This window comes from Cetorhinus maximus, chromosome X, assembly GCF_964194155.1.
Source record: "Cetorhinus maximus chromosome X, sCetMax3.hap1.1, whole genome shotgun sequence".
In the NCBI taxonomy this organism is placed as follows: Eukaryota; Metazoa; Chordata; class Chondrichthyes; order Lamniformes; family Cetorhinidae; genus Cetorhinus; species Cetorhinus maximus.
The window spans coordinates 6,266,360-6,288,063 of record NC_135917.1 but is presented as its reverse complement, the minus strand read 5'-3'; the positions used below and the strand labels follow the sequence as shown (position 1 = coordinate 6,288,063).

Here is a 21,704-nt window from a genome sequence, read left to right as displayed (position 1 = left end):
TTACAGCTAGTTTAATGGCCAGCAGTTTTGGATATATAAAAAAATGTGAGTGGAGATAATATAAAGATATCACACCAAGAGATTCATGCGGAGAGAGAAAGAGAGAAGACACTTCCCCACCCACCATATATATGTATATATATATATATAGAGAGAGAGAGAGAGAGAGAGATAAAGAACACTTCCTCATTCACATGCAATGAGCAATATACAGGGATATAATTTATAGTGCCAGTAAGAGTAAAAGGGGGTATTAAACAGGACTAGAGGTATGATTCGGTCACAGAGAACAAGATCTCTGACATGATGCTTCCTCTTGCCTTCCAGGAAACATGCCACACTTATTAATTTCAAACTCAATGTCATGGGAGCAGTCAGTGCTTGGGCTTGACATCAACATGAAGTAAGACTCAAGAGGGAAAGTGAGAAAAATCTGGGGAGCATAGATTTATTATTTTTTTGATTGGCTCTCAGTGACTCAATTTCCAACTGAGATTTCACAGTAACAAATGTTAGTTTCATGACTGTATTTGCCAAAATGTGCATTGTATTAGTAATGGATTTCTAATTTGCAAAGGAGTCATTTTTTCTTGCAGGGCACAGAGTGATGTGCTGGTGCAGAAAGACCACATGGGCAGTTCATGACTGGATCACTGGAGATAGAGGGACACACAAGACACTGGAGCAGGGTAACACCTAAGCACTGCTGGGCCTGAATGACCTAAAGCCACGGTATTCAGTGTGCAGCCTGCACTTGTCTTTCCCGCAGCCCGCTTGCCACCTCTCCGCCATTCATCGACTTTCCCACTCGCTGCATCTTTCCCATTTACCACCTCCCTCCCTGATGCTCCCACTTGATCCCTAGTTTTAGATTTTCCCACAAGAGGAAACATCCTTTCCACATCCACCCTGTCAAGACCCCTCAGGATCTTATATGTTTCAATCAAGTCGCCTCTTACTCTTCTAAACTCCAGTGGTTACAAGCCTAGTCTGTCCAAACTTTCCTCATCAGACAACCCGCCCATTCCAAGTATTAGTCCAGTAAACCTTCTCTGAACTGCTTCCAATGCATTTACATCCTTCCTTAAATAAGGAGACCAGTACTGTACACAATACTCCAGATGTGGGCTCACCAGTGCCCTGTACAACTGAAGCATAACCTCCCTACTTTTATAATCAATTCCCCTCACAATAAATGATAAAATTCTATTAGCTTTCCTAATTATTTGCTGTACCTGCATACTAGCCTCTTGTGATTCATGCACTAGGACACCCAGTTCCCTCTGAATCTCAGAGCTCTGCAATCTCTCACTATTTAGATAATAAGCTTCTTTTTTATTCTTCCTGCCAAAATGAACAATTTCACGTTTGCACACATGATGCTCCATTTTTCAGATCTTTGCCCATTCATTTAATCTATCTTTGTCACTTTGTAGCCTCCTTATGTCCTATTCACAACTTAGTTTCCTACCAATTTTTGTCTCATCAGTAAATTTAACAATCATACCTTCGGTCCCTTCATCCAAGTCATTTATATAAATTGTAAAAAGTTAAGGCCCCAGCACTGATCCCTATGGCACACCACCCATTAAATCCTGCCAACCAGAAAATGACCCATTTATGCCAACTCTCTGCTTCCTGTTAGCTAGCCAACCTTCTATCCATGCCAGTGTGTTACCCCTACACCATGAGCTTTTATTTTCCACAATAGCCTTTGATGTGGCACTATATCAAATGCCTCTGGAAATCTAAGTACAGTACATCCGCCAGTTCCCCTTTATCCACAGCACATGTGACTCTTTCAAAGAATCTTATGAAGGCGTTGGGTGTCTTGGCTGCCGGCTGGAGAGCTGGCCTGACACCCGTGTCACATATTGTGCCACTCAGGCACTTAACATGTGGTCCTTTTCTGGGATCAAGGACCCCGAGGGAGGGAGTCCCTCCCACTGAGAGGCCCTCCCGTCTGATTGGCCAGCAGCTCTGCTGTACTCAGCAGCGCTGCCAGCGAGGTGGTGGCCGCCGCCAGTGTTACATCCACCTGAGGCCCTGGATTGAGGAGGAACCAGGCACAGGTGAGTGATGGTGGACAGGGTGTCACAAGAAGAGGCACTCCGAAGAGGGGGATGAGGAGCTCGTCAGCAAGGGAAGGAGCCTGGCTTTCAATGGACCTCCACCACCCCCCCAACCCTTTTGGATGCTGGGTCTCACAATCAAGATTTGCTTATGCTCCCTGCCTGGCAAGCCCCCCGTGATGGTGGGATGAGGCCCTTAAATGGGCATTAATTGCCCACTTAAGTGTTCATCGGGGTGGAGGCAGGAAGATGGAGAGATCCCCACTGACATTCTTCCACCAGATTATATGCCTTCCCCACCTCTAATCTCATCAGGGTAGGGCACAAGACCCTGCCGCACTGAGCAGAAAAGAGGCGGTGAGGAGAAGAAAGGCAGTGAAAGGGACGGGTGGCAAGAGGGAGAGTGTTGGCAAGCAGGAGAGAGGGGTTGAGAGAGAGAGAAGCGGAAAGTTGGAGAGATGTTGTGAGAAGGAAGTGGCGGCGAATGGGAGAGAGGGGGTGAGAGGGCAAGAGGAGACAAGTGGGAGAGAGGGGTGAGAGAGGGAGAGGTGTCAACTGGGAGAGACGCAGCGAGAGGGAGGGGGCAGTGAATGGGGGTGAGTGGGAGAGAGGGGGTGGGGGGGAGAGAGGGGGCGAGAGGGAGGGTTGAGGAGCGGAAAGGGCCAGATGGAGGGAGAGAGGGGGCGAGAGGGAGGGTCGGGGAGCAGGAAAGGGGGGTGAAACGGAGGGCCAGGGAGAGGGAGAGAGGGGGCGAGAGGGAGGGTCGGGGAGCAGGAGAGAGGCAGCTAGAGGGAGAGAGTGGGCAAGAGGGAGGGTTGGGGAGCGGGAGAGAGGAGGTGAGAGGGAGGGTTAGGGAGAGGGAGAGAGGAGGTGAGAGGGAGGGAGGGTCGGGGTGAGGGAGAGAGGGGACGAGAGAGAGGGTCGGAAAATGGTAGAGGGACGTTTGGAGGAAGAGGGGGGCGAGAGGGAGTGTCAGCAAGCTGGAGAGAGGTGGTAGGAGGAAATGAGAGGGAGAGGGGGTTGAGAGGGAGATTCAGGGAGGGGAGAGAGGGGTGAGAAGGAGGGTCAGTGAGTGGGAGAGAGGTAGTAGGGGGAAGAGAGGAGGTGAGAAGGAGGTACGTGGAGGGGGAGAAAAGGTGGCAAGAGGGAAAGAACGGGTGAGAGGGAGGGGAAGAGAGGCAGCGAGAGGGAGAGGTGGGGTAAGAGGGGGGTTTGGGAAGTGGTAAAGAGACAGCTGGAGGGATAGAGGGGGCGAGAGGGAAGGTTAGAGAGTGGGAGAGAGGCGACGAGAGGGAGTGACTGGGCGAGAAGGAGGGTTGGGACGCATGAGAGAGGCGGCGAGAGGGAGTGTCAGGGAGCAGGAGATTTATGGTAGGAGGGAGGGTCAGGGAGTGGGACCATCAGGCAATGGGAGGTAAGTATGAAGTGTTGGTAAGTTATTAAACACATTAATAACTGTACAATTGGTGTACTGTATACAGTTACTAATGTCTTTAACTAGTATGATCAGTTTTTGCCTTTTACACACCAAGATACCTTTTTGAAGAAGTAAGCCACAATGAATCTATGGGCCGAATTTTATGTCCTGCAGGCACGTGCCTGACCCGATCGGGAGTAAAATAACGCGTGATGATGTCGGGTGAGCTTCCCGACATTGCCGTGCGATATTTTGGTCGGCAGGTGCGCGCTAGTGTCGGCAGCACGCCCACCGACAATTGAGAGGCCTTTTAAGGCCATTAAATTCACTGCCTGATTAAATTTCACTGCCTGTGCAACCTTACGGTTGGCGGGTGGGCGAATCGGCCGGGCGGCCTTTGCATTTTTTGAGGAAACCTCATCCAAGGGCGGAATAAGGTTTCCGTGATTAATTTTAAAAAAAGATTAAAATGCTTTGAAAAAATTCTCATCATCCATATGCTGAGGTGTCTCAATCTGACGTGTGGACATTTTTTCCTGATTTTATATTCTGTCTTTATTAATTTTAAATTCTTCAGCTCCCTGAGGTAGCTCTCTGTCTTCAGGGAGCTTTCATTTCGCGCTCCCTCCACGCCCGTGCTGACTTCAGCACTCACCCTCCTCCCACCCCCGCCCCGGCAGCGCTGAGCATTTCAGTGTGCCTTTCCTGCTGGCTGGCCGTTAATTGGCCCGCCAGCATGAAATCACAGTCAGGGGCTGATCGCGGTCAGCAGTCCATTCCCCAGTCACTCCTGAGCCCGCTGATCGCAGCAGCCCACTGACCCAAAAATTCCCTATGGGCAGAATTTTTCCCTTGTCGGGCAGGCTTGGCGGGGGCAGCCGGGAAGCCAACCACCACCCATAATTGGGGCCGGACTGCGATTTCACGCTGGCCGGCCAATTAAGGCCCGCCCACCGTGAAACGCATGCTGCAGCGCTCAGCGCTGCCTGAGTGGGGGGTGGGGAGGAGTGCGAGCGGGATGAGCTGGGGAACTTCACGCATGCGCGCAGGAGCACACTGGAAAACGTGTGCCCTCATGTGACTCTGTCACATGAACAGGGACATGTTATGAATGAGATATAAAATTTTTAATTCTATTTTTATTTGCTTTTGGAAACCTCATCCTGCCCGTGGATGAGGCTTCCAAAAAACGCAAAGGCTGCTTGGCCTTTTCACCTGCCCGCCCACCATTAGGCAGGGCGGGCAGCGAAAAATTTAAGTTAATTAACACTTTAATGGCCTTAATAGGCCTTCTAATTGTTGGCGGGCACACTGCCAATTCCCACACGCGCCCGCCGACCGCACTATTGTCATCGCATGTCATTTCACGCTCGAGCGGGTCAGGCGTGCGCACACCAGCCAAAGTGAAAATCCTGCCCTATAAGTATTTTTAAAATTCTACTTGTAGCCCAATTAAAATTTTCCAATATCCCAATTGGCCCTCATGAATTTTCTAGTGAATAGCACTGACCTAAGGAAATTTAGGACTGATATCAGGAAGATTTTCTTCACAGAGAATGATCAACACTTGGACTGAACTCCCAAATTGAATGGTGGATGCAAGAATTCAGCAATCGCTTAAGAAACAATTCGATGATGTGTGAAGAAAGTTTCAAGTCTTTCTGGCTGGAAGGACCAAGATGTAGCAATTGGCCTTCCTCATCTGTAATTATCTTGTGAATTCAAATTTCTTCTTTGAAGTGTGTGATCCACATTGTGTCCTCTTAGTGTGTGGTTCGCAGTTTAATGGGACTTGATTGACATCAATATTGATCAGAACCTGAACTGGACCAGCCATATAAATATTGTGGCTACAAGAGCAGATCAGATCAGAAGTTGGGAAACCTGTGGCGAGTAACTCACCTCCTGACTCCCTAAAGCCTGTCCACCATCTACAAGGCACAACTCAGGAGTGTGATGGAATACTCCCCACTTGCCCGGATGAGTGCAGCTTCCACAACATTCAAGAAACTTGACACCGTCCAGGACAAAGCAGCCCACTTGATTGGCATCCCATCCACAAACATTCATTCCCTTCACTACCGATGCACAGTAGCAGCAGTGTGTACCATCTACCTACAAGATGCACTGCAGAAACTCACCAAGGCTCCTTCGACAGCACCTTCCAAACCCACGACCACTACCATCTAGAAGGACAAGGGCAGCAGGCACATGGGAACACCACCACCTGGAAGTTCCCCTCCAAGTCACTCACCATCCTGACTTGAAAATATATCACCGTTCCTTCACTGTCGCTGGGTCAAAATCCTGGAACTCCCTCCCTAACAGCATTGTGGGTGTACCTACACCACATGGACTGCAGCGGTTCAAGAAGGCAGCTCACCACCACCTTCTCAAGGGCAATTAGGGATGGGTAATAAATGTTGGCCTAGCCAGCGATGCCCACATCCCATGAAAGGATAAAATGAAAACCTATTTTCAAAATAAAGATTCCATTATCTCCCCCAACATTACCCACTTTCCAACATTGTCCCAGAATCTCCAGGAATTAATTTTCATCTCCTGGACACTGCTGCAAACAACATGGGAAGAAAAATCAGAGGCATATTAAAAACAATTATCATTTTCATTTTCTTTGAACACTTCAGTTTGGTAGATGTAAAAAATTTAGGGGCTTGGAGGTCAGGAATACAATCAATATGAGTCGCAAACCTACTCCTTTCTGTGGTCCATGACATGCAGGTATTAACTATTAATGTCATCAATGAGCTTTCTCATTCACCACAAATCAAACAACCACGAATTTGAGCTCTACCTGCATTATCCTGCTCTCCCCCTGCCCCCACCATATCCCTATCCCGTTTCAGATGATCCTTAAACCCAGCCTGGCACTGCTTCAAGTTCGCTGGCAAGACCCAAAAATAATGCTCGCAGACACTTCATGTAAAAAAAATGTCTTTATAAGTCACAAAGAAACATTACAGGAAGAATCTCCACATTCAATAAATGGATCAATCATTCAGACAAAGGATACAAGCAAAATTAACTTCTATTAATAAATGGAAATATTGTGGAGGGAGTAAGGTTAGTTCATCAACTTCAACATTGGCACAATATAAAAATGGAATCACCGACTGCAAGGAGCCGTTCATGATATTCAACTTCTGTTTATGAACACAGGCAGATCAGGTTTCCTGATGGCTCAGTGCAATACTGATCCACGCAGAGAAGGAGGGGCAAAGGTTTAATTCCCCAATATGTGCTAGGTTTAACCTGATCACAGCTGGGACAGTCATGAGTGTCAGCGAGCAGGAGAGAGGTGGAAAGAGGAATTGAACATAAAGGTAAGGATGTTATGCTTCAGTTATGTGGGGCATTGGTGAGACCGCACCTCGAATACTGTGTGCAGTTTTGGTCTCCTTATTTAAGGAAGGATGTAAATGCATTGGAGGCTGTTCAGAGGAGTTTTACTAGATTGATACCTGGAATGAGTGGGTTGCCTTATGAGGAAAGGTTGCACAGACTGGGCTCATTTCCACTGGAGTTTAGAAGGGTGAGGAGTGATTTGACTGAAGGATATAAGATCCTGAATGGCCTTGACTAGGGGGGCACTGTTTTAAAATTAGGTGTCGCCCTCTTCGGACAGATGAGAAATATTTTTCTCTCTCAGGGTTGTGCGACTTTAGAACTCTGTCTCTGGAGGCGGGGTTACTGAATATTTTTAAGGCAGAGGTAGATAGATTATTGTTCGACAAGGTAATCAAAGGTTATCGGGGACAGATGGGAATGTGGAATTCGAAACACAAACAGATCAGCCATGATCTTATTGCATGGCGCAGCAGGCTCGAGGGGCCGAATGGCCTACACCTGCTCCTATTTCATATGTTCGTATGTAGGTGGCAAGAGTGAGAGAGGGTGTGAGAGAGAGAGAAGCGGCGAGAGGGAGAGCAACAGCAAGAGGGAGAAAGGGAGCAAAAGGGAGGGAGGGGCAAGAGGGGGCAGGAGGAAGAGAGGGGCAGGAGGGAGAGAGGGAGAGCAGGGGCAAGAGAGAGAGGGGTTGAGAGGGAGAGAGGGCTGAATGGAGGAGAGGGGTGGGAGGGAGAGGGGGCAAGAGGGAGAGCTGGGTTAAGTGGGAGAGAGGGGTTGGGGGGCAAGAGGGAGGGAGGTGTGGCAGGAGGTTGAGAGAAGGTGAGAGCGAGAGGCAGTGTGAGAGGGGGAAAGAGGGAGGGAAGCAACGAGGGGGCGAGAGAGAAGGATGCGGAGGGAGGGGAGAGAGGTGGCAAGAGGGAGAGAGGCAGCATGAGGGAGAGAGGGGACGAGAGGGAGAGAAGGGGAGAGAGAGGTGGCGAGAGGGAGAGAGGTGGCGAGAGGGAGAGAGGTGGCGAGAGTGAGTGAGGTGGCGAGAGGGAGAGAGGTGGCGAGAGTGAGTGAGGTGGCGAGAGGGAGAGAGGTGGCGAGAGGGAGAGAGGTGGCGAGAGTGAGTGAGGTGGCGAGAGGGAGAGAGGTGGCGAGAGTGAGTGAGTTGGCGAGAAGGAGAGAGGGGCAGAAGGGGGAGAAGGAGAGATCGAGAGAGATGATGAGAGCGAGAGGTGGTAAGAGGGAGAGAGGGGGCGGGAGGGAGAGAGGTGGTGAGAGGGAGAAAGGGAGAGAGGCGTTGAGAGGGAGAGGACAAGAGGGAGGGAGAGAATGGGTGAGAGGGAGTGAGGTGGCGAGAGGGAGAGAGGTGGCGAGAGTGAGTGAGGTGGCGAGAGGGAGAGAGGTGGCGAGAGAGTGAGGTGGCGAGAGGGAGAGAGGTGGCGAGAGGGAGAGAGGTGGCGAGAGTGAGTGAGGTGGCGAGAGGGAGAGAGGTGGCGAGAGTGAGTGAGTTGGCGAGAAGGAGAGAGGGGCAGAAGGGGGAGAAGGAGAGATCGAGAGAGATGATGAGAGCGAGAGGTGGTAAGAGGGAGAGAGGGGGCGGGAGGGAGAGAGGTGGTGAGAGGGAGAAAGGGAGAGAGGCGTTGAGAGGGAGAGGACAAGAGGGAGGGTCAGGAAGCAGGAGGGAGAGAATGGGTGAGAGGGAGTGAGCTGGCGAGAAGAAGTGGGAGGCAGCGAGGGAGTGAGAGAGGCAGTGAGAAGGAGGGTAAGGGAGCTGGAGCGAGGTGGCAGGAGGGAGAGAAGGGGGCAAGTGTAAGGGCTGGAAAGCGGAGATAGAGGTGACAGGAGGGAGTGTTGGGGAGCAGGAGAGAGGCGGCAAGAGGGAGGGTCAAGAAGCAGAAAAGAGGTGGACAGATTGAGAGAGCGGCCAAGAGGGTGGGTGGCGGTGGGTGGGAATGATGGAGCGAGAGGGAGAGAGGGGGCAGGAGGGAGAGAAGGGGTGGAGGGAGGGAGGCGGTGAGAGAGAGAGGTGGCAGTAGCGAGCAAGGGGCTAAAGTGGGGGAGGAAATAAATACAATAACTATCACTAGAGAAAAAGTACTCGAGAAACTAATGGGGCTAAAGGCCGATAAGTCCCCTGGACCTGATGGGTTGCATCCTAGGATATTAAAGGAAGTAGCTACAGAGATAGTGGATGCACTGGTAGTAATCTTCCAACAATCTTTTAAGGTTTAAGGTCTTTTTGTGGTTTATATTTTGTATATTCTGTAGTAACGAGGATCAGGAAAGAAGGGCCCTAAAGTAATTGATTTAAAAGGTTTAATTTAAAGGGATAAGTCATGGCAGGAGAGCTCAAAGCCATGGTGTGCTCCTCGTGCTCTATGTGGGAAGCCGGGAACATTTCCAGTGCCCGGGACCAGCATGTGTGCAGGGAGTGTGTCCAGCTGCAGCTCCTGGAAGCTCAGGTTTCAGAGCTGGAACAGTGGCTGGGGACACTGTGGAGCATCCGTGAGTCTGAGAGCATCATGGATAGCACATTTAGAGAGGTGGTCACACCGCAGCTGAAGGGACTTGAGGAAGGAAGGGAATGGGTGACCACCAGGCAGTCCAAGAGAAACAGGCAGGTAGTTCAGGAGTCCCCTGGGGTCCCGCTCACAAATCGGTATTCCATTTTGGAGGCTGATCAGGGCGCTGGTTCCTCCATGGAGTGCAGACAGAGCCAAGCTTCTGGCACCACAAGCAGCCTGTCTGTACAGGAGGGGAGGAAGAGGGGATTCTATAGTCATGGAAACAGATAGGCGCTACTGTGGCCATCAACGTGACTCCAGGATGGTATGTTGCCTCCCTGGTGCCAGGGTCCAGGGTGTCACTGAACGGCTGCAGGGCATCCTGAAGGGGGAGGATGATAAGACAGAGGTCATGGTACATGTTGGTACCAATGACATAGGTAGAAAGAGGGATGAGGTCTTGCATCAAGAATTCAGGGAGTTAGGCAGTAGACTAAAAAGCAGGACCTCTCGGGTTGTAATCTCTGGATTACTCCCAGTGCCACATGCTAGCGAGCTCAGAAATAGGAGATTAGCACAGATGAATATGTGGCTTAAGAGTTGGTGCAAGAGGGAGGGTTTAGATTCCTGGATCACTGGGACCATTTCTGGGGAAGGTGGGGCCTGTACAAGCGGGACGGTCTACATCTGAACCAGAGCGGGACTAACATCCTTGTGGGCGGGTTTGCCAGTGCTGTTGGGAGGAGTTTAAACTAATTCGGCAGGGGGTGGGGACACAGAATGGTAGCAGAATAGGAACACATAATAATACAGTAAAACAATCAAGTCAGAAGGAGTACAGCTGCATTAAGTTTCATGAGAGTAAGGCAAGGCTGGATGGCCTCTACTTTAATGCCACGAGTATTACAGGCAAAACGGATGAGTTAAGGGTGAGGATTGACACGTGGAATTGTGATATAGTAGCCATCACAGAGATGTGGTTGAGGGAGGGGCAGGATTGGCAGCTCAACATTCCGGGATATAGAGTCTTCAGGCGAGACAGGGGAGGGGGTAAAAGAGGAGGAGGCGTTGCATTATTAGTCAAGGAGTCAGTTACTGCAATAAGGAGAGATGATATCTTGGAGGGGGCATCGAATGAAGCTTTGTGGGTAGAGCTTAGGAATAAAAAAGGGGCAGCCACATTGTTAGGTGTTTATTATAGACCCCCAGATAGTCAGCAGGAAATTGAGGAGCAAATATGTGCACAATTTATGGAGGTGTGTAAAAACATTAACAATAGGGTAATTATATTAAGAGATTTCAACTTTCCCAACATTAATTGGGATAGGCATAGTGTTAAAAACTTGGATGGAGTGGATTTCTTAAAATGTGTACAGGAGAACTTTTTAGGTCAATATGCAGAAGGTCCAACAAGGGACTGTGCATTGCTGGACCTAATTCTGGGGAATGAAGCCGGACAGGTGGCTGAGGTGGTGGTGGGCGAGCATTTTAGTGATAGTTACCACAGCATGGTACAGTTCAAGCTTGTTATGGACAAAGAAATAGACAAGTTGCAAAAAAATGTTTTGGATTGGGGGAGAGTGGATTTTAGTAAAATAAGGCAGGATCTGGCCAAGGTAGACTGGGAACAGATACTTGTGGGGAAATCTACAGAGGAGCAGTGGGGGGCGTTCAGAAAGGAAATGGGGAGGGTACAGGCTCAACATGTTCCCTCTAGGGTGATAGGAAGGAGTAACAAGCCCAGAGAACCATGGATGACCAGAGATATTCAGGTTACGACGAGAAGGAAAAGAGAGACTTTTAGCAGGTACAAGGGAAACAAATCAGCAGAGGCATTAGTGGAGTACAGACAGTGCAGGGTGGAGCTTAAGAAAGCAGTTAGGAGAGCAAAGAGGGGATATGAGAAAGCTCTGGCTGGCAAAAGTAGGGAAAATCCCCAAGATATTCTATAAGTATATCAATGGGAAGAGGATAACCAGGGAAAGAGTAGGGTCCATTTGGGACCAAAGGGGCAATCTATGGGTGGAGCCAGAGGACATCGGTAGAGTGTTGAATGAGTACTTCACATCTGGCTTCACCCAAGAGAATGAGGATGAAGGTATGGAACTCGGGGAGAGAGACTGCGAGGTTCTTGAGCAAATTGATATAGGGAGTGACAAGGTATTGGAGGTGTTGGCAGGCTTAAAAGTGGACAAATCTCCAGGTCCAGATGATTTGTGTCCCAGACTGCTGAGGGAGGCAAGGGAGGAGATCGCAGGGGCTCTGACCCAAATTTTTAATTCCTCTCTGGTCACGGGGGAGGTGCCAGAGGACTGGAGAACAGCTAATGTGGTTCCACTATTTAAGAAGGGTTGTAGAGATAAGCCAGGGAACTACAGTCCAGTGAGTCTCAGTCGGTAGTAGGGAAGCTATTGCAGAAAATTCTGAAGGAGAGAATCTATCTCCACTTGGAGAGGCAAGGTTTGATCAGGGATAGTCAGCATGGCTTTGTCAGAGGGAGGTCATGCCTAACAAATTTGATTGAATTTTTTGAGTAGGTGACCAGGTGTGTAGATGAGGGTAGTGTAGTTGATGTAGTTTATATGGATTTCAGCAAAGCCTTTGACAAGGTCCCACATGGGAGACTTATAAAGAAGGCAAATGCACATGGGATACAGGGTAATTTGATAAGGTGGATTCAAAATTGGCTTAGTTGTAGGAGACAGAGGGTGATGACAGAAGGATGCTTTAGTGACTGGAAGCCAGTGTCCAGTGGCGTACCACAGAGATCTGTGCTGGGTCCCCTATTATTCGTCATTTATATGAACAACATAGATGACTATGTGGGGGGTAGGATTAGTAAGTTTGCGGATGACACAAAGATTGGCCAGGTGGTTGACAGTGAGGTTGAGTGTCTTGGGCTACAGGAAGATTTGGATGGGATGGTCAAATGGGCAGATAAGTGGCAGATGGAATTTAACCCTGAAAAGTGTGAGGTGATACACTTTGGAAGGAGTAATTTGACAAGGAAGTATTCAATGAATGGCATGACACTAGGAAGTTCTAAAGAACAAAGGGACTTTGGCGTGTGTGTCCATAGATCTCTGAAGGCGGAGGGGCACGTTAGTGGGGTGGTGAAAAAGGCATATGGGACACTTGCCTTTATCAATCGAGGCATAGATTACAAAAATAGAGAGGTCATGTTGGAGTTGTATAGAACCTTGGTGAGGCCACAGCTGGAGTACTGTGTGCAGTTCTGTTCGCCACATTATAGGAAGGATATGATTGCACTGGAGGGGGTGAAGAGGAGATTCACCAGGATGTTGCCTGGGATGAAGTATTTAAGTTATGAAGAGAGGTTGGATAGACTTGGATTGTTTTCGTTGGAGCAGAGAAGACTGAGGGGCGACCTGATCGAGGTGTACAAGATTATGAGGGGCATGGACAGGGTGGATAGGGAGCAGCTGTTCCCCTTAGTTGAAGGGTCAGTCACGAGGGGACACAAGTTCAAGGTGAAGGGCAGGAGGTTTAGGGGGGATGTGAGGAAAAACTTTTTTACCCAGAGGGTGGTGACAGTCTGGAATGCGCTGCCTGGGAGGATGGTGGAGGCGGGTTGCCTCACATCCTTTAAAAAGTACCGAGATGAGCACTTGGCACGTCATAACATTCAAGGCTATGGGCCAAGGGCTGGTAAATGGGATTAAGTAGGTAAATCAGGTGTTTCTCATGTGTCGGTGCAGACTCGATGGGCTGAAGGGCCTCTTCTGCACTCTGTGATTCTGTGAATCCTTAGATTCTGGAAAAGTCCCAGAGGATTGGAAAACTGTCAATGTAATACCCTTATTCAAAAAGTGAGGGAGACAAAAAACAGGTAACTATTGGCCAGTTAGCTTAACATCCATCATTGGGAAAATGTTAGAGTCTATTATAAAGGAGGTAATAGCAGAGCATTTAGAAATGCATAATATAATCAAGCAGAGTCAGCATGGCTTCATGGAGGGGAAATCATACCTGACAAAGTTATTAGAATTCTTTGGGAGGTATCAAGCAGGATTGATAAAGGGGAACCAGTAGATGTAATATATTTGGATTTCCAAAAGACGTTCGATAAGGTACCGCACGTAAGGCTACTTAATAAGAGCCCATGGTGTTAGGGGTAGTATATTAGCATGGATAGAGGATTGGCTAACTAATAGGCGACAGAGATTTGGGATAAGGGGGGCATTTTCAGGGTGGCAACCTGTAACTAGTGGAGTGCCACCGGGATCAGTGCTGGAGCCACAATTATTTACAATATATATTAATAACTTGGATGAGGGAAGTGAATGTACTATCGCCAAGTTTGCGGATGATACAAAAATAGGTGGGAAGGCAAGTGGTGAGAATGACACAAAGAGTCTACAGAGGGATATAGACAGTGTAAGTGATTGGGCAAAAACTTGACAGATGGAATATAATGTAGGAAAATGTGAGGTTATGCACTTTAGCAGGAAGAAAAGAGGAGCTGAATATTATTTAAATGGAGAAAGACTGCAGAAAGCTGCAGCACAGAGGGATTTGGGGGTCCTCATGCATGAATCCCAAAAAGCTAGCATACAAGTTCAGCAGGTAATAGGGAAGACAAATGGAATGTTGGCCTTTATTTCAAAGGGAATGGAGTATAAAAATAGGGAAATCTTGCTAAAACTATACAAGACACTAGTCAGACTACACCTGGAATACTGTGAACAGTTTTTGTCCCCTTATCTAAGGACGGATATACTGGCATTGGAGGCAGTCCAGAGAAGGTTCACTAGGTTGATCCCGGGTATGGAGGGATTTTCTTATGAGGAGAGCTTGAGTCGGTTGGGTCTGTACTCATTGGAGTTTAGAAGAATGAGAGGCGACCTTATTGAAACATATAAGATTATTAGGGGGCTTGACAGGGTAGATGCTGAGAGGTTGTTTCCCTTGTGAGAGAGCCTAGGACCAGATGGCATAATCTCAGAGTAAAGGGTCGCCCATTTAAGACAGCGATGAGGGGGAATTTCTTCTCTCAGAGGGTAGTGAATCTGTGAAATTCTTTACCACAGAGGACTGTAGCGGCTGGGTTATTAAGTATATTCAAGGCTGAGATAGACAGATTTTTAATCAGTAAGGGAATCAAGGGTTCTGGGGAAAAGGCAGGAAAGTGGAGTAGAGGATTATCAGATCAGCCATGATCTCATTGAATGGCGGAGCAGACTCGATGGGCCAAATAGCCTACTTCTGCTCCTACGTGTTATGGTCTATGGAGAGAGGTGGCGCAAGGGAGAGAGGGAGTGAGAGAGGGAAAGAGGTGGCAACAAGAGGGAGAAAGGGGACGAGAGGAAGGGTCAGGGAGCAGGAGAGTAGTGGTAGGAGGGAGGGTTGGGCAGCGGGAGAATGGTGGTAGGAGGGAGGGTCGGGGAGCGGGATAGTCAGGCAGTGGGAGGTAAGTATGAAGTGTTAGTAAGTTATTAAACACATTAATAACTGTACAATTGGCATACTGTATACAGTTACTAATGTCTTTGACTAGTATGATCAGTTTTTGCCTTTTACACACCAAGATACCTTTTTGAAGAAATAAGTCACAATGAATCTATAAGTATTTTTAAAATTCTACTTGCAACCCGGTTAAAATTTTCCAATATCCGAATTGGCCCTTACAATTTTTTTAGTGAATGGCACTGCTCTAAGGTGATCGAACAGAGGTCCACGTGATGGTGAACAATATGGAAAAGTAAATCCAGGTGAGTTTAAATTAAATTGTGAGTGTAAGCCAAGCAGGTTCACAGGTTTAAACCAGTAAAAGGGAAATTAAGGACTGATATCAGGAAGATTTTCTTCACAGAGAATGATCAACACTTGGACTGAACTCCCAAATTGAATGGTGGACGCAAGAATTCAGCAATCGCTTAAGAAATAATTCGATGATGTGTGAAGAAAGTTTCAAGTCTTTCTGGCTGGAAGGACCAAGATGTAGCAATTGGCCTTCCTCATCTGTAATTATCTTGTGAATTCAAATTGCTTCTTTGAAGTGTGTGATCCACATTGTGTCCTCTTAGTGTGTGGTTCGCAGTTTAATGGGACTTGATTGACATCAACATTGATCAGAACCTGAACTGGACTAGCCATATAAATATTGTGGCTACAAGAGCAGATCAGATCAGAAGTTGGGAAACCTGTGGTGAGTAACTCACCTCCTGACTCCCTAAAGCCTGTCCACCATCTAGAAGACATCTAGCCAGCGATGCCCACATCCCATTGAAAGAACAAAATGAAAACCTATTTTCAAAATAAAGATTCCATTATCTCCCCCAGCATTACCCACTTTCCAACATTGTCCCAGAATCTCCAGGAATTAATTTTCATCTCCTGGACACTGCTGCAAACAACATGGGAAGAAAAATCAGAGGCATATTAAAAACAATTATCATTTTCATTTTCTTTGAACACTTCAGTATTGTAGATGTAAAAAATTTAGGGGCTTGGAGGTCAGGAATACAATCAATATGAGTCGCAAACCTACTCCTTTCTGTGGTCCATGACATGCAGATATTAACTATTAATGTCACCAATGAGCTTTCTCATTCACCACAAATCAAACAACCACGAATTTGAGCTCTACCTGCATTATCCTGCTCTCCCCCTGCCCCCACCATATCCCCATCCCGTTTCAGATGATCCTTAAACCCAGCATGGCACTGCTTCAAGTTCGCTGGCAAGACCCAAAAATAATGCTCGCAGACACTTCATGTAAAAAAAATGTCTTTATAAGTCACAAAGAAACATTACAGGAAGAATCTCCACATTCAATAAATGGATCAATCATTCAGACAAAGGATACAAGCAAAATTAACTTCTATTAATAAATGGAAATATTGTGGAGGGAGTAAGGTTAGTTCATCAACTTCAATATTGGCACAATATAAAAATGGAATCACCGACTGCAAGGAGCCGTTCATGATATTCAACTTCTGTTTATGAACACAGGCAGATCAGGTTTCCTGATGGCTCAGTGCAATACTGATCCACACAGAGAAGGAGGGGCAAAGGTTTAATTCCCCAATATGTGCTAGGTTTAACCTGATCACAGCTGGGACAGTCATGACATTACATAGGATATATGACACAGAAAGAGGCCATTCAGCCCATCAAGTCCTTGTCAGTGTTTATGCTCCACTCAAGCCTCCTCCCATCTTTTCTCATCTAACTCTATCATTGTAACCCTCTATTGGCTTCTCCCTCAAATGCTTGTCTAGTTTCCCGTTTAATGCATCTAATACTATTCACTTCAACCATTCCCTCTGCTAGCAAATTCCACATTCAACAGAGAAGCGCATTGGTGAGCCTAAGTGCCTCTGCACCAGGGAGGAGAAAATAGAGACCAACTAGGATGTCCACTCCTGAGCACTGCCCAGTAACCCGTGCCTGAGTGTCCATCAAGAAGAACAGGACTGGGCTCAAATGCGAAGTTCCTACAGTTTTCTTCTTATGTATGGTCAGAAAGGACAGCCTCTCAGGCCAGATACCAGAGGCACCACAGAACAGCCAACATCCATAGAACTGAGTTAGCATCTTCAGGAGCAGCTTCTTGGCTGGGCAGAAGAGCAGGCCAGACAACGTGAATGATTTATATTTGATGGCACCAAAAAATGAGTGAGCCTCGCCTGTTAAACCCTGGTGTAAAGTTACAACATTAGGAAAGCTGACTGACCATCTGACTTGAAGGAACTTTAGGAGGGTGAAAACTCAGCCAAATACCGAGGGCATGCGCTGTAACCAAATTCACCGTATGTTCAGAAACTTCTTTAGGTCCCCAGATGCTTCAGGCTGTTAGAAACCATGGTGAAACCTGAGAGAAGAAATTTAAAACAAAACTCAAACGCTTTTAAATTCTCCACTTTCTTGTTGAAAGTTGACAGATTCAAAGCTGAAGAAATGTTTCGCCCTCTCTGACAGGGCTGGTTACACAGGCTGAAGACCCAAGATCTTCAGGGGCTATGATAGTGACTGAAGACTGGAATCTGACTGTCACAGAACACGCAAGTCTGCAGAGGGAACTACAGTCTGCTCTGTATTAAGTTCCTACATTTAGTTGTCACCAACAAGCTACGGTGATGCTGCAATGCTTCCCCAGTGCAAATACTTCACTGCACAGTACTGTCCATCATTACAGAGACCGGCCTTGTGTTTTATGCTGCTCTTTCAATAACTTTACCCAGACAAGTCTAAGGAATCATTGAATGCTGCAGCACTGAAGCACCGTGAGGTAGGCACTGGTGTTTTCTCTTCTAGACTGACTCCACTTTCCTGCTCACTCCTCAGACCCCTTCACGTAACTCTTTTCTTTCAAGCTAAAATGTATAAAGACACTTTTTCTATCTTTTCATTTCATTCATCTTCACTGCAATTAAGAGCTGAATTTTAAAAAGAACATCCTAATTCATGTTCTTGTGCATACAGACTAGGTGATGGAGCCCTGCTGTACAGAACATCCACAGGATACAGGCAGTCTATGTGATGAAGCCCTGCTACAGTGGACAGAACATCCACAGGATACTGGCAGTCTAACTGATGGAGCCCAGCTGTAGTGTACAGAACGTCCACAGGGTACAGGCAGTCTAACTGATGGAGAGAGCTGTATGTGTATAGAACATCCACAAGATACAGGTAGTCTATGTGATGGAGCCCCACTGTAGTGTACAGAACACCCACAGTGTACAGGTAGTCTATTTGGTGGAACCATGCTATAGTGTACAGAACATCCACAGGGTACAGGCGGTCCATGGAGATGGAACCCTGCTGTCATGTACAGAACATCCACAGGATATAGGCAGTCTATGTGATGGAGCCCTGCTGTAGTGTACAGGACATCCACAGGATACAGACAGTCTACGTGGATGGAGCCCTGGTGTCATGCACAGAACATCCACAGGATACAGGCAGTCTACGTGGATGGAGCCCTGCTGCAGTGTACAGGGCGTCGACAGGCTACAGGCAGTCTATATGATGGAACCCTGCTGTAGCGTACAGAACATCCACAGGATACAGGTAGTCTAACTGATGGAGCCTGCTGTAGTGTACAGAACATCCACAGGATACAGGTAGTCTACACGGATGGAGCCCTGCTGTAGTGTACAGAACATCCACAGGATACAGGTAGTCTTACTGATGAAACCCTGCTGTAGTGTACAGAACATCCACAGGATTCAGGTAGTCTAACTGATGGAGCTCTGCTGTAGTGTACAGAACACCCACAGGATACTGGCAGTCTATGTGATGGAGCCCTGCTGTAGTGTACAGAACATCCACAGGATACAGGTAGTCTAACTGATGAAACCCTGCTGTAGTGTACAGAACATCCACAGGATTCAGGCAGTCTATGTGATGGAACCCTGCTGTAGTGTACAGAACATCCACAGGATACAGGTAGTCTAACTGATGAAACCCTGCTGTAGTGTACAGAACATCCACAGGATTCAGGCAGTCTATGTGATGGAACCCTGCTGTAGTGTACAGAACATCCACAGGATACAGGTAGTCTAACTGATGAAACCCTGCTGTAGCGTAAGGAACATCCACAGGATTCAGGTAGTCTAACTGATGGAGCCATGCTGTAGTGTACAGAACACCCACAGGATACAGGCAGTCTATGTGATGGAACCCTGCTGTAGTGTACAGAACATCCACAGCATACAGGCAGTCTACGTGGATGGAGCCCTGCTGTAGTGTACAGAACACTCACAGGATACAGGTAGTCTACATGGATGGAGCCCTGCTGTAGTGTACAGAACATCCACAGGATACAGATAGTCTATATGGTGGAACCTGCTGTAGTGTACAGAACATCCACAGGATACAGGTAGTATATGTGATGGAACCCTGCTGTCGTGTACAGAACATCCACAGGATACAGGTAGTCTAACTGATGGAACCCTGCTGTAGTGTACAGAACATCCACAGGATACAGGTAGTCTAACTGATGGAGCCTGCTGTAGTGTACAGAACACTCACAGGATACAGGTAGTCTATATGGTGGAACCTGCTGTAGTATACAGAACATCCACAGGATACAGGCAGTCTAACTGATGGAACCCTGCTGTAATGTACAGAACACTCACAGGATACAGGTAGTCTACATGGATGGAGCCCTACTGTAGTGTACAGAACATCCACAGGATACAGATAGTCTATATGGTGGAACCTGCTGAAGTGTGCAGAACATCCACAGGTTACAGGCAGTCTATGGGGATGGAGCCCTGCTGTAGTGTACAGAACATCTACAGGATACAGGTAGTCTTACTGATGGCACCCTGCTGTAGTGTGCAGAACATCCATAGGATACAGGTAGTCTAACTGATTGAGCCCTGCTGTAGTGTACATAACATCCACAGGATACAGGCAGTTTATGTGATGAAGCTCTGCTGTAGTGTACAGAACACCACAAGGTACAGGTAGTCTATGGGGATGGAGCCCTGCTGTAGTGTGCAGAACATCCACAGGTTACAGGCAGTCTATGGGGATGGAGCCCTGCTGTAGTGTACAGAACATCCATAGGATACAGGTAGTCTAACTGATTAAGCCCTGCTGTAGTGTACATAACATCCACAGGATTCAGGCAGTCTATGTGATGGAACCCTGCTGTAGTGTACAGAACATCCACAGGATACAGGTAGTCTTACTGATGGAGCCTGCTGTAGTGTACAGAACCTTGACAGGATACAGGCAGTCTTACTGATGGAGCCCTGCTGTAGTGTGCAGAACATCCACAGGTTACAGGCAGTCTTACTGATGGAGCCTGCTGTAGTGTACAGAACCTTGACAGGATACAGGCAGTCTTACTGATGGAGCCTGCTGTAGTGTACAGAACCTTGACAGGATACAGGCAGTCTTACTGACGGAGCCTGCTGTAGTGTACAGAACCTTGACAGGATACAGGCAGTCTTACTGATGGAGCTCTGCTGTAGTGTACAGAACATCGATGGGATACAGGCAGTATATGTGATGGAGCCCTGCTGTAATGTATAGAACACCACAGGGTACAGGCAGTCTATGTGATGGAACCCTGCTGTAGTGTACAGTACATCGATGGGATACAGGCAGTCTATATGATGGAGCCCTGCTGATAGTGTACAGAACATCCACAGGATGCAGGCAGTCTTACTGATGGAGCTCTGCTTTAGTGTACAGAACATCGATGGGATACAGGCAGTCTATGTGTTGGAGGCCTGATGTAGTGTACAGAACATCCACAGGATACAGGCAGTCTACATGGATGGAGTTTTGATGTGATCATGGACAGAGCTTCAGTTACTCTGCACAACCGACATCTCTCAGCCACCTCCAAAGTAACCTGAAGCTGATCCACTTATGAATTGTTTCACTATGTTATAAAAAGGCGGGTGGAGTCTAATATATATATAAGTGAAATCAGCCCCGTGAGATTTTTATTATTAAACACTGAAAATCAATGACTCCCTCTACAAGTGGAGGATTCAAACAATCCTATATTCAATACTCTGAAGACTTCCCTGATATTTTCAAGGTGTTTCCAACACTTTGCAGATTATAAACATGTCCTGTGTAGTCTTCTAAATAGATCCCAAAATTGACAGTATACTTTTAATAGTCAGATAACTGACAGATTCTCTCCTCCCAACCATGCACCACCCGCCACACCCCCCATTTATAACCTTCAAACTCTAAATCAAAGGCTTAATTAATTTTGCCAAATTATTATTACTATCACTTTGTCAAATGAGTGGTCATACTAGTTGAGGTCACTGGGAAGTAATGGCTGCTTATCTATCAGAGGACTGTGTGCAGATAGCAAGAAAGTTCTGAAGGACCATGGTTCAAATTTGGCAACAAAAGTTAGATGGGAAACTATGTAGACAATCAATTTATCAAAGAAAAGATTGGCAATGGGGGGTTTGGGGAGGGGTGTGGTGGTTGATGTTTTTCTATCTGAGCAGTGGGACCCACCTGGGCACCAGGAAACTGAACCCTTCTCCCTAACCCATGATACACATAGATCCCATTTGCACGTCATAGACGTAGGAGTTGAAACACTATCCTTTCATTCTCTGAGCAAATTTGCTACAGTTCAAAGTTCACCATAAATTGGCCATTTGATTTTCTCATCTCTGTTGTGCTGTCAAATAGGAATGAGAGCTTATTTTCCATAATACAAATACCTATTATCTTTTCACTATAGGGATTTTCTGTCTTCATCCATCTTAGACCTAGCACTTATTTTGTGCATTGAATTTCATACATATAAACACCATCAGTCCATCTCCAACAGATTCCTGGCCAGAGTTCATCTCGGTGCAGAAACAGTGTAAGTGTCCTTTGCTCTTCATTGAC

The 21,704-nt window shown here is 47.2% G+C and overlaps 1 protein-coding gene across 3 annotated transcripts in view; it reads left to right on the top strand.

Moving 5' to 3' along the window:
- The window catches only part of LOC144672622 (matrix metalloproteinase-19-like), a 41,070-nt gene extending 25,334 nt beyond the window's left edge, over positions 1–15,736 (top strand). For 2 of the 3 annotated variants that reach the window (XR_013574124.1, XR_013574125.1), the window contains one exon: positions 597–1,622. The gene's annotated coding sequence lies outside the window, so the exon portion shown is untranslated. Of the gene's footprint in view, positions 1–596; positions 1,623–5,042; positions 6,834–15,183 lie in introns of those variants that run through there. The other variant, XM_078534449.1, reaches the window with a different exon arrangement.
- The last annotated feature ends 5,968 nt before the right edge of the window (positions 15,737–21,704 follow it).